Source organism: Stomoxys calcitrans, chromosome 1, assembly GCF_963082655.1.
Source record: "Stomoxys calcitrans chromosome 1, idStoCalc2.1, whole genome shotgun sequence".
Taxonomy (NCBI): domain Eukaryota; kingdom Metazoa; phylum Arthropoda; class Insecta; order Diptera; family Muscidae; genus Stomoxys; species Stomoxys calcitrans.
Genome location: NC_081552.1, coordinates 57,095,784 through 57,107,629, shown reverse-complemented (window position 1 = coordinate 57,107,629; position 11,846 = coordinate 57,095,784).

Sequence of the window (11,846 nt, the reverse complement as noted above, 5' to 3'; positions counted from 1 at the left end):
TGAAATCGATTTTAAATGCGACTTTATGGGACCAAGACTATAGATCAGGATATCGGTCTAGATGGCAGATCTGGACGGATCTGGATCAAATTTAAAAAGAATATCGAAGGGCCTAACACAACTCACCGTCTAAAATTTCGGCGTCATCGGACAATAAACGCGTCTTTTATGACCCCAAAACCTTAGATCGAGAGATCAGGCTATATGGCAGCTATATCCAAATCTGAACCGATCTGTGCCATATTGCAGAAGTATGTCGAGGGGCTTAATTTAACCCACTGTCCCCAATTTTGGCCACATCGGACAATAAATGCGCCTTTTATGGGCCCAAAACCTTTAACCGAGAGATCGGTCTATATGGCAGCTATATCCAAATCTGGACCGATCTGAGCCAAATTGACAAGGGATGTCGAAGGGCCTAACTCTACTCACAGTCCTAAATTTCAACAAAATCGGGTAATAAATGTGGCTTCTATGGGCCTTAAATCCTAAATCAGGGGATCGGTCTATATGGCAGCTATATCCAAATCTGAACAGATCTGGGCAAAATTGACGAAGGATGTCGAAGGGCCTAACACAACTCACTGTCCCAAATTTCAGCAAAATTGTATAATAAATGTGGCTTTTATGGGCCTAAGACCCTAAATCGGCGGATCGGTCTATATAGGGGCTATATCAAGATATAGTCCGATATAGCCCATCTTCGAACTTAACCTGCTTATGGACAAAAAAGAATCTGTGCAAAGTTTCAGCTCAATATCTCTATTTTTGAAGACTGTAGCGTGATTTCAACGGACAGACGGACAGACATGTCTAGATCGTCTTAGATTTTTACGCTGATCAAGAATATATATACTTTATAGGGTCGGAAATGGATATTTCGATGTGTTGCAAACGGAATGACATAATGAATATACCCCCATCCTTCAGTGGTGGGTATAAAAATGGATTGTTTACAACAACGTTAATCGAAAACGATCATGGTCCAAGCATGGTGAACCAGCTCAAACCATTTCAAAGGCTGATATCCACCAAAAGAAGGTTATGCTGTCTGTTTGGTGGGATTGGAAAGGTGTGGTATATTTTGAGCTGCTTCCAAGGAACCAAACGATTAATTCGGATGTTTACTGTCAACAATTGGACAAATTGAATACAGCCATCAAGGAGAAGCGACCAGAATTGGTCAATCGTAAAGGTGTCATATTCCACCAGGACAACGCCAGACCGCACACATCTTTGGTCACTCGCCAAAAACTGAGTGAGCTTGGCTGGGAACTTTTGATGCATCCACCATATAGCCCTGACCTTGCACCATCAGACTACCATTTATTTCGATCTTTGCAGAACTCCTTAAATGGTAAAACTTTCGACAATGATGAGGCTATAAAATCGCACTTGGTTCAGTTTTTTGCAGATAAAGGCCAGAAGTTCTATGAGCGTGGAATACTAAATTTGCCAGGAAGATGGCAAAAGGTTGTCGAACAAAATGGCAATTATATATTTGATTAAAGTTCATTCTAAGTTTTATTAAAAATGCATTTAATTTCTTTTAAAAAATCCGCAATTACTTTTTAGGCAACCCAATAGCTGCCATATAGACCGATCCTCTGATTTAGGGTCTTAGTCCCATAAATGCCACATTTATTTTCCGATTTTGCTGAAATTTAGGACAGTGCGTTGTGTTAGGTTCTTGGACATCCTTCGTTAATTTGGCTCAGATCGGTTCAGATTTAGATATAGCTGCCATATAGACCGATCCAACGATTTAGGGTCTTAGGCCCATAAAAGCCACATTTATTATCCTATTATGCTGAAATTTGGAACAGAAAGTTGTGTTAGGCCCTTCGATATATTTCGTTAATTTGGCCCAGATCGGTCCAGATTTGGATATAGCTGGCATATAAACCGATCTTCAGATTTGGGGTCTTAGGCCCATAAAAGCCAAATTTATTATCCGATTTTGCTGAAATTTGGGACAGTGAGTTGTGTTAGGCCCTATGGCACAGATCGGTCCAGATTGGAATATAGCTGCCATATAGACCGATCTCTCGATTTAAAGTTTTGGGCCCATAAAAATTATTGTCCTATGTCGCCGAAATTTGGGACAGTGAGTTTAGTTAAGCCCCTCGACATACTTCTGCAATTTGGCTCAGATTGATCAAGATTTGCATATAGCGATCGATCAAGTTTTCCATATAGACCGATCTCTCGATCTAAGGTTTTGGTGCCATAAAAGGCGCATTTATTGTCCGATTTCGCCGAAATATGGGACAGTGAATTGAGTTAGGCTCTCCGAAATTTTTGTGCAACTTGGCCCAAATCAGTCAAGATTTGGATATAGCTGCCATATACCCCGATATCTGGATTTAAAGTCTTGGCCCCATAAAAGGCGCATTTATACTCCGATTTCACTGAAATTTGACACAGTGACTTAGTTAGGCTTTTCGACATCTATGTTGTATATGGTTCAGATCGGTTTATTTTTAGATATAGCTACTGAAAAGATCAAAATTTTGTTGTACACAATTGAACAATGACTTGTAGTTATTAGTATTTGGTCCAAATCGGAACATATTTCGTTATAACTGCTATGGGACATAAGGTATGCAATTTTTACCGGATTTTGATGAACGGTGGTTTACATATATACCCGAGGCCGGGCCGGGCCGAACTTAACGCCTTTTTACTTGTTTGCGCAAAATTTTGCTCTCATACTAGTTTTATGATTTGAATAGGTTGTTTGTTGTGTCGGTCTATTGATTTTGAATTACTTTTTTCCATACAATTGTATGCAAACAAACTGAAAACAATCAGCAATAACAATTGTTAAATTTATTTGGACCAATTTTTACGAAGAACCATCTACATTCTGCTTAAATGATGTCACTAATTTCTTCTTCGAACTTAATTAAAATCGATCGAAAATCCGCGAAATGGAAAAGATGTCCGATAAAAATTATATCCAACTATTGTCGTATATGCTTATAATTTCCATCATGTCTCTATAAGTCCTAAAGTGTTCCTACTTTATTGGAGATAAAATAAGAAGAGTGAGAAACTAAAAATCAGAAATACGAAGAGCAGTTGTAAACTTTTTTCTTTCTTTGCCAACTAATTGATGCCAAATGACCTAGCGGCTAACCTGAGTGTAATATAAAATATGCTCTCATTAAAAGTCAGCTGTCTGATATTATTATTTTAAAGCTCTCCCTCATTTGAGGTGGATATTAAGTGTTTCACAGTGGAAATTAATATTTTTAACTATTTCTTCAATACATGATTTCATTTATAAGGGAAAACTCAAATTTGGGGCAAATTTTTCACAAATCAATGAGTGCTGTCTGATTCAAATTAAAGTTCAATGAAAGGACCTCCTTTTTATAGCCGAGTTCGAATGGCGTCTGCAGAGCGACACCTCTTTGGGGAGAAGTTTTTACATGGCATAGTACCTAACAAATGACGCCAGCGTTGGGATGGGATAACCACCGCTAAAAAACTTTCTGATGTTCCTGCCAGGATTTGAACCCAGGTGTTATAGGCGGGCATGCTTACCTCTGCGCATCGGTGGGCTTCATAAGGGTATTCCTATTATATATGATTAAGTTTTAATAAAAGTGTTATGTTATCAGTGATATTTTTGTAGTTTTTCAAAACAGTAATCATGAAGAACATGGGTATTTCACTGTGAAACATATACTTAATACGCACCTTTTGGTAAACATGCAATTTGACTCGTCGAATTTCGTTAAAGATTTTCGCACATAACTCATAAAGAAACCATTATTCGAAAAATCTTTTCAAAATAATTTTTCTTGGAAGAAAGTCAAAAATTCAAAGTAAATCTTAAAATGTTTCAAAAAATATTTCACTCTGCTCAAATCTACTGTCAATGCCAACAGAACTAACTATTTCCTACTAGAATTTTCGTCCCTTAATCACTATGAGCTCCATATCACTTCCCTTAAATACTGTATTGTGAATTATGGAATTCCAAGAAAAAAACGAAATGGTTTTATTTTAAAATGTAAATTAATCTAGGTGACCATTTCGTGGTTTTGAAATGTGTTTTCGAGTCCCCAAAATTCTTTATTTCATTGCTGATGTAATTCAAATTATTTATAATTAAATATTTCTAATTATTCCTTGAAAACGATTTTCAGACTAACAACCAAGATGTTTGATTGAAAGACATTTTTTAAAAAATATTTTTTCTACAGATAAAATTTCAATAAAAATAATAAAACGAGAACTAAGAGAAAATTCATACAGAATGTTATCTTAGAAAAATTTTTGTTAATGAAATTTGCATTAGCGCAAAGTGGATGACTGAAATGAAAAATTGTTATCCCGTCATGTTTTGGGGGGAAAATTGGCTTGTCGAAAGTCGGCAATTTTTTATATCCCAAAAATCGATAGAAAAATTTCTCAAAATTCATAGGATTGAGATTTCTGGAATCCGTTTTAATGTATTATTGCATTTGATGGTTCCTATATTAAAAAAATAAGTTTATGACAATAATTCTACTTCTTTTGACAGCAGGTGCGATTTAGTGCCAAAATCATTAAATCCCGCTTTCTTCGCTAAATGGTCACAAAATATAACGAAAATGAGTTTTTTTTGTAGGGGCTTAGGGAATAGAAATATTTTTTTTTTCAAAAATTTTTAATATTAAAATATTTAAAAAATTCCGTCAACATAAATTCCCTAATTAATGAATATATGAAATTTCATCTAAATCGGACAACGGAATCGAGGGTCAGGCGCAATGGGTTAAAATTTTGTCTTCAAAAATATTTAATGAAATTTTTGTTTTGGAGAGATAAGCAATAAAAAAAAAACTTAAAAACTGCTTATGCAAAATGTGGTGTCACAAAATGCCAAATTTCATTTTTCAAAATTTTACCTTAAAAAATTCAGTAAAATGTAGTCTTGAAAAAATTTTTTTTAAAATTTTTATTTATAAAAGTATTGTCTTTGGAAAAAATTTAATTAATATGTTGTCTTTAGAAACAATTTAAAAAATAATTTTGTTTTTAAAAATGATTTGAAGGGGGCCCGGCCAGTGCTGATGTTTTGTAATTGGAGAATATAGCGCTGAAATTTTCTTTTTAAAAAAATTTCATTAAAATTTGATTCGAAAAAATTTCGTTTACATTTTTTTTTAGTCTACGCTCTAAAAGGCAAATAACTTGAAAAATGAAAAAAAAAATTCAGCAGAGCCCGCCCGGGATTCGAACCTAGGCAACAGCGAGAGCCGTTCAAAGCCATCAATATAACTTCCAACAGATGCACAAAATCATGTGTAGTACGGAAGAAGTGTGATTTGCCACAGAAAGGATGTCTGTCATTACACAAAAATACATGCATGCACATGAAAAAAGTACAGCTAATAGATAGGGTTGTCGAGCGTGGTTAATGTGGTAATTGTGTCATAGATGCGTTTTCGCTATTAATACGATTCAAATAAAACATACCAACGCACGGCCCTTGAAGCCATCACACCTAATATGGTTGAAAAATCTTCTAACGTTTTCAAAGACGAAGGATGAAGGGACGAAGACAAAGACGAAACGCGTCCCATAGTGGTTGGTGTGTGTTGCTATATTTGGCTTTCCTTTTCCATTTGCATATCCGATCATTGCGCTCGTCTCGAAAGAGAAACAAACAAAAATTGTAAAATTTAATGATCTTCGCCCTAACAGACAAAAAACTTGAAAAAAATTGGTTTTGCTTAGAATTTCTTTATAATTTTGTCCTTAAGAAAAATAATTTTAAGGCGACCCTAGCCTCAGCATGTTATCTTTGTTGAATAAATATAAAATTTTATCATTTTAAAAAATTTTACTAAATTTTTTTGTTTAGAATTAAATTAGTTTAAATTTCCCTTTAGTCGAAATCATTTTGGGGGCCGAGGGGCCTCCCCCTGGCTCCCATATAAACCGATCTCCCGACTTGACTTCTTGAGCCCCTGGAAGCCGCATTTTTTGTCCGATTTGGTTGAAATTTTGCATTGATATTCTGCTACAGCTTTTAACAACTGCGCCAAGTATTGTCCAAATCCGTCCATAACCTGATACAGCTACCATATATATCGATCGCCCGATTTAACTTCTTGAGTCCTTACAAGCCGCAATTTTTGTCCGATAAGGCTGACATTTTGCATGTGATGTTTTGTTACGACTTCCAACAACTGTGCCAAGTACGGCCAAAATCAGCCTATAACCTGATATAGTTCTTGTGTAACCCGGTCTATCGATAATCTTTGTTTGGTTCCTAGAATCTTTCATTTTTGTTGGTTTGACAGAAGTTCGGTATGTAGAGTAAAATAATGCCCTTCAACTTAATTTATTTTGTATAAATTTTTAATAGAATCAATGGTGGTGGGTTCCCAAACTTCGGCCCGGCCGAACTTAGCATTCTATTACTTGTTTTTCCAATGTTGTTGCTTCAACCGATTCAACAATTAGTTCTCCTCTTGGCAAGTGGCATTGCGAAGAAAAGGTTCCAACAGTTCCAATTCCAGTTGTTGTTGACACCCATGTCCTACCATTTCCTTTGCTCAATGCGCTCTAACGGAAACTAAAGTTCACATTTATTTATAAAAAGCGCACTGAATAGGTAAAGTGGAAGCACAGGAAAAAAAACTTCTCTGCACTGATGTTTGTCCTCTTGCTATGTTTCCTTTGTCATTATTTTCCAATTTTTTTCTGTTCGTTGGTATTTGTGTCTGTCCATTTGTACACAATCGCCCGTTGTTGTGATTTCCGTTTGTAATGAGAGTTGACAGAATTTACCTTTGCTCTTGAGTTTTTAGCAAAAAAGCTAAGAATATTAAGAAATAGACACCGGGGAGAGTAGGAGCTTTCCGAGAGGAGTCAAAAGTGAAATGAAAACATTGTAATGTTACAGTGATGATTTTAAGCTTTTTTTCTATACATACTCCTCCAAAATTTTATAATCAGAGTCCGATTTGTTTCGGCTTTTTGAAAATGGTTCTTGAAAATTTCCTATGACCTAGGATAATAAGGCAATTTGTCGAAGTAATGGAGGTGATGTTCTGGGATATAATATTCTGCCTTGTCTTTCTTTGTCTTGATGAGTGATGCTGTTGGTGGTGGCGGCGTGACAATGATAAATGATAATTGTTTGTTCTTTAAACTGCTATTGTCTTCACCCCACTCCCCCTTTATATCCCCCATCTTCCATCGCTTTGTTTTTCCTGCCATGACTTAGAGTCGATGGGGGTTGACTTAAATGACTTTTGTCGTAGAGATTGTATCGTTGTTATTTGCAAACAATTGAGCATTTTCTAAAGGAAAACTTTTATGATTGAATTACATTTGATTATACTCAATGTGGCATTACAAAATAGGGGATTAAGTTTTATTAAGCGTTTTGTTGTTTTTTTTTTCAATGAAAAGTCGATTTAATTATATTTGCGGAATAGGATTAGAGCTATTATAATTTAATTGAAGGAAATTGTAAGAGATAAACTCAACACAAAGAAACCTAATTCCAAATTAAGCGAAAATATGAGTCGTCTGCAAGTTTCAGTTCTCACAGTGGCTTAAAAAAACAAATAGTTTCTTTAATTTTGATCTATGGATCAAATCATTGCTAAATGTTCTAGACATTTATCAAAGTCTCTATGATTTGAGTTTAATGTTGATCTCATCAGTAACAAGTTAAAAGATATTAATATCAGTAGGCCCGACCTTTGGATATTCACCACTTTGCGTATATATATTAACGACCTGTAGTCGTAATTTGGTGAAAGATGCATCATTTATGATTTCATAAAGCTATATCGAAATATCGGATGTCGTGTGGTCTAATAAATACAATTTACTCTTCAAGTTTGTAAAACAGAATATTAGTCTCTATAGCAGCTATATTCAAATATAGACCGATTTATGCCATATATGGCACGGATGTCAAAAAGCCTAGCACAGGTCACTATGCAAAATTTCAGCGAAAAGACATAAGGCCTTAAATCGGGAGAGTGGATATACCCAAATATAAACCGAAGCGGGGCCAAACGTGGATGTCAAAAGGCGTAACACAGTTAACTGTGGCAATCTTCAGCGAAATCAGATAACAAATGCGTCCTTTAAGGGCCAAAGACCTTAAATCGGAAGATCGGTCTATATGGAAGCTTTACGGAAATATGGTGCTATCATGACCATACTCGATACTATTACCGAGGAGCCGTACGAAACCTTTCTGGGGTGTGCTTAGCCCACCACCCAGAAGCCTTTCTACGCTTATGCCCACCATCATGGTCAAAATAATCATCCTCTTTTATAACAACTCCACTACTCCAGAGAAATATGCTAATGGGGGCTGATCGGGATCATATTTATTTCAGGTCCCAAGAACTCTTTTACAAGTCACAGTTTCAGCGAAATTGGGCAACACATCCGCTTTGTATGGGACGAAGAGTCCAAATTGGAAGATCGGGTGGCTTAACACAAGTCACTGCGTCAAATTTCAGCTAAATCGTATAATACATGCAGCTTTTGTGGGCTTAAAACCCTAAATGGGCAGATCGGTCTATATGGCAGCTATATCCATATATAATCCGATTTGATACGTTCAAGAACTTAACCCTCGTGCAGGAAAAGGACGTATCTCTGGCAAACTTCAGCTTAATATCTCAATTTTTGAAGCCTGTAGAGTGAACAGACGGACGGACAGATGGACAGACACACGGATATCATTAAATCGCCTTAGAATTTTACGACGTTCCGAAATATATATACTTTGTAGAGTCGAAATGGATAATACGATGCGTTGCCTATTCTATGGTGGTGGGTATACAAATCAATTTGTGTTTGTTTGTTTGTTTGTCTGTTCCATATAGACCCAAAAACGGCTAATCCGATTTTCTTGAAATATTCACAGATTGTGCATAATGAACCTTGGCACACGGAGCGGCAGCGAGAGAAAATTGGCTTGTCGAAAATCAAGAGCTATTTTATGCCAAAACCATTAAATCCAGTTTTTTTTCGCAAAATGTTCATAAAATATTGATAGATTTAGTTGAAGTGCATAATTTTATTCTACATAACCAACTTCTGTCAAATCAGTAAAAATAAAGCTTCTAGGAACCGAATAAAGGTAATCGAGAGACCGGTTTATATGGGAGCTATATCAGATTATGAACCAATTTGGACAGTAGTTGGTACAACACCATGTGCAAAAATTTAGCCAAATCGGACCAAAATTGCGGCTTGTAAGCGCTCAAGAAGTTAAATCGGGAGATCGGCTTATATGAGAGCCATATCCGAATCTCAACCGATAAAATCCATATGCCATCCCCAACGACCTACGTCAATATAAAGTATCTGAGAAAAATTTCAAACGGCTAGCTTTACGCGTTCGACGTCTTTTGTGATTTCGACAGACTGACGGACATAGCTTTATCGATTAGGAATGTCGAGACGATTCAGACCAATATTGGGTATAAAAAGTCTTTTTCTTTCAAAAGTTCAAATTCAAAATATTTAAAACAAGCAAAACATGTAAGAGCGTGCTAAGTTCGGCCGGGCCGAATCTTTTATACCCTCCACCATGGATCGCATCTGTCGAGTTCTTTGCGCAGTACCTCAATCAATTGTTGACTGTTAAATAGTACATACACGTTTTGCGGCAGCTCCTGTATTACATCAATTATTGGTGTCCACATGGAAAATTGAAGGCTGAGAATCCTACCAATAGAAACACTTACGATCCTGGAACTTGTTGGAGAAAGTGCGGAGTGTGTATAGCCAGCGACGACCGTTTTTTTCACAAATTAAAAGTCGAAATTCATATCTTTTTTCACAAATTGCCTGGAAAGTGGTAAAATATTGTTTTTTTTTTTTTTTGTTGTTAATGTTAACCGTTTCACAACATTATCCGAGGCAGTAAGTAAACAAATACCAAATCAATACAAACGAATGACATCTGTCATCTTAACAAAGTGTTGCCACCCTGTGCATTCATTATATGACAGATAGGTTATGGTTTATGTCCACGATAATTAATTATTGTGAATAATAAATTGGCGTTACCAGACGTGATCGTTTTTTGAAAAAGCCGGATTAAACTTATTCCTTTAAAAGAGTATGCAAAATAAATACACAGCAAACTCGACACCACAGACAAAGAGAAAATTAGCTGAGACATCTCCTGAATTTGAAACAATGGCAAAGAAACCCGTAGGTAACATGGATGTTGAAGAGCTAATGTATATTATGAAAACAACCATGAATACTTTGTTAGAGGAAAAATTAGAAAGTCTTCCAACAAAAAAGGATATCGAAGATATCAAATCAGGCATAGCTTCAACAAACGCGGAATTGGCAGACCTTAGAGCTGAAAACAGCATACTGAAACAGGAAATAGAAGAGTTAAGGAACAGCAGAGAAGAAGATGCAAATACAATACGGTGGCTGGAATACCAAATTAAAAACACCAAATTGCTATTCAAAGGTATAACATTTGAAAAAACGGCAATTGATTCTGTTCTGAAGATCTGTACGGAAAAACTACATATAACACCAAAAATACTTACGGCGCATACTGTTGCCCAATATAAAGGCAAACAAACTATTATTGCAGAATTTGATTCGGATATGACTGTCGCGCAAGTATTGGGAGCAACTAGAAACTTGATAGGCACAGATGTATCGGTTTATAGAGACTTAAACCCCAGTCGGCGCAGAAACAAAATGAAAATGCTAGCTCTCAAGAAGCAAATATTACAAGCGAGCAAAAAACACAAGGTTATCGTGAGAGACGATAAATTGAAAATAATGGACAAATGGTTCTCGTGGAACTCTCAAAACGTTCTTGTAAACGGGAACAAGCCCGCAGAAGCTATACTAATTGATCTTTATGCAGATGAAATAAATACCACTATCATAGAGCAAATGCTAAACCAAGCTAGATCAAAAAACTAAGTCCGCCAGCTTCTGGGACAGTACAAGAAGCTGCAGAAATAAATTGTTTAAATAATTTGAAAATAGTTTCTTATAATATACACGGTTTTGAAAATAAATATTTGTATCCAACATTTTTCAATTACCTGATGTCTTTTGAAGTTATTTTGCTCCAAGAAACACACCTCATAGAGGAAAAATCAAAAAATGCCGAAAAATTTTTCCCAGGATATGATATAAGTTGGTTATATGCAAAAAGATGTACCAGATTTGGTCGAGCAATAGGGGGTCTAATGTTGGGAGTTAAGAGGACAATTATCCAGAAAGGCATGAAATATTCCTTTAACCGCCAAGATGAACTACTAACTATTAAAATCAGCTGGTATCAAGAAGAAATCACTCTTATTCCAGTTTACCTCAGAGGGGCGAATTGGGCAAATGAATTTGCAAACTTAAAAAAATATATACATGAACTCGAAGATACTAATCTAATCGTAATTGGAGATATCAATGCCAGAATCGGAGAATTGCAGCAAAGCAACCATATGGAGATCGAAAGCGGGTTTTCAGCTGGGAAAGAAATCCGGAAATCTAAAGACAAATTAGCTGATTGGAAAGGGAAGGCGTACATTGAGTACTGCAATGACATTGGTTTGTTTCTTCTGAATGGGCGAACTGAAGGCGATGAACAAGGAAATTTCACATTTATAAATTCGGTAGGCTCTTCGGTCATTGATCTCTGTGCGGTCTCCAGCGCCATTTTGGAAAAGGTTGATAGTTTTCGAGTAGAGGAAATGCCGTGGTCAGATCACTTACCTATCGCCCTACAGCTAAAAATACATTCCTTACAACACAATTATTGCAAGCTAAGCCTACTCCCGCAATTAATATGGAATCAGCAAAACAAAAACATATATCGA